At 62.8% G+C, this 371-nt stretch overlaps 1 protein-coding gene across 1 annotated transcript in view; it reads right to left on the bottom strand.

Moving 5' to 3' along the window:
- MRPS2 (mitochondrial ribosomal protein S2) overlaps positions 1-371 on the bottom strand; it is a 1,660-nt gene that overhangs the window by 698 nt on the left and 591 nt on the right. The window lies entirely within an intron of this gene.

Genomic DNA, 371 nt, shown 5'->3' on the forward strand with positions numbered 1-371 from the left:
CGCGAGGGGAGGGGGCGCAGGGTGCTGCAGGCAGCAAGAGTTTCTGAGCCTGGCGTGGTCCCAACAAAACCTTCCCAATGCTCCGAATCCCAGCTGACACCAGAGGGGCTCTCTGCACAGCACCCTCGGGCACAGTGTCTGTCCCAGCCAGGCACAGGGGGCTGCAGGTCTCCCACCAAGCTCAGCACCCACGCCCAGAGCGGTCTCTGTACTTTTCACAGAACCACAGACTGGTTTGGGTTGGGAAGGGACCTCTCAAGGTCACCTCATCCCACCCCTCTGCACTGAGCAGGGACATCTGCAGCTAGAGCAGGGTGCTCAGAGCCCCGGCCAACCTCACCTGGGATGGTTCCAGGGATGGGGCAGTGACC

This window comes from Merops nubicus, unplaced genomic scaffold (assembly GCF_000691845.1).
Source record: "Merops nubicus isolate BGI_N331 unplaced genomic scaffold, ASM69184v1 scaffold45496, whole genome shotgun sequence".
Lineage (NCBI taxonomy): Eukaryota > Metazoa > Chordata > Aves > Coraciiformes > Meropidae > Merops > Merops nubicus.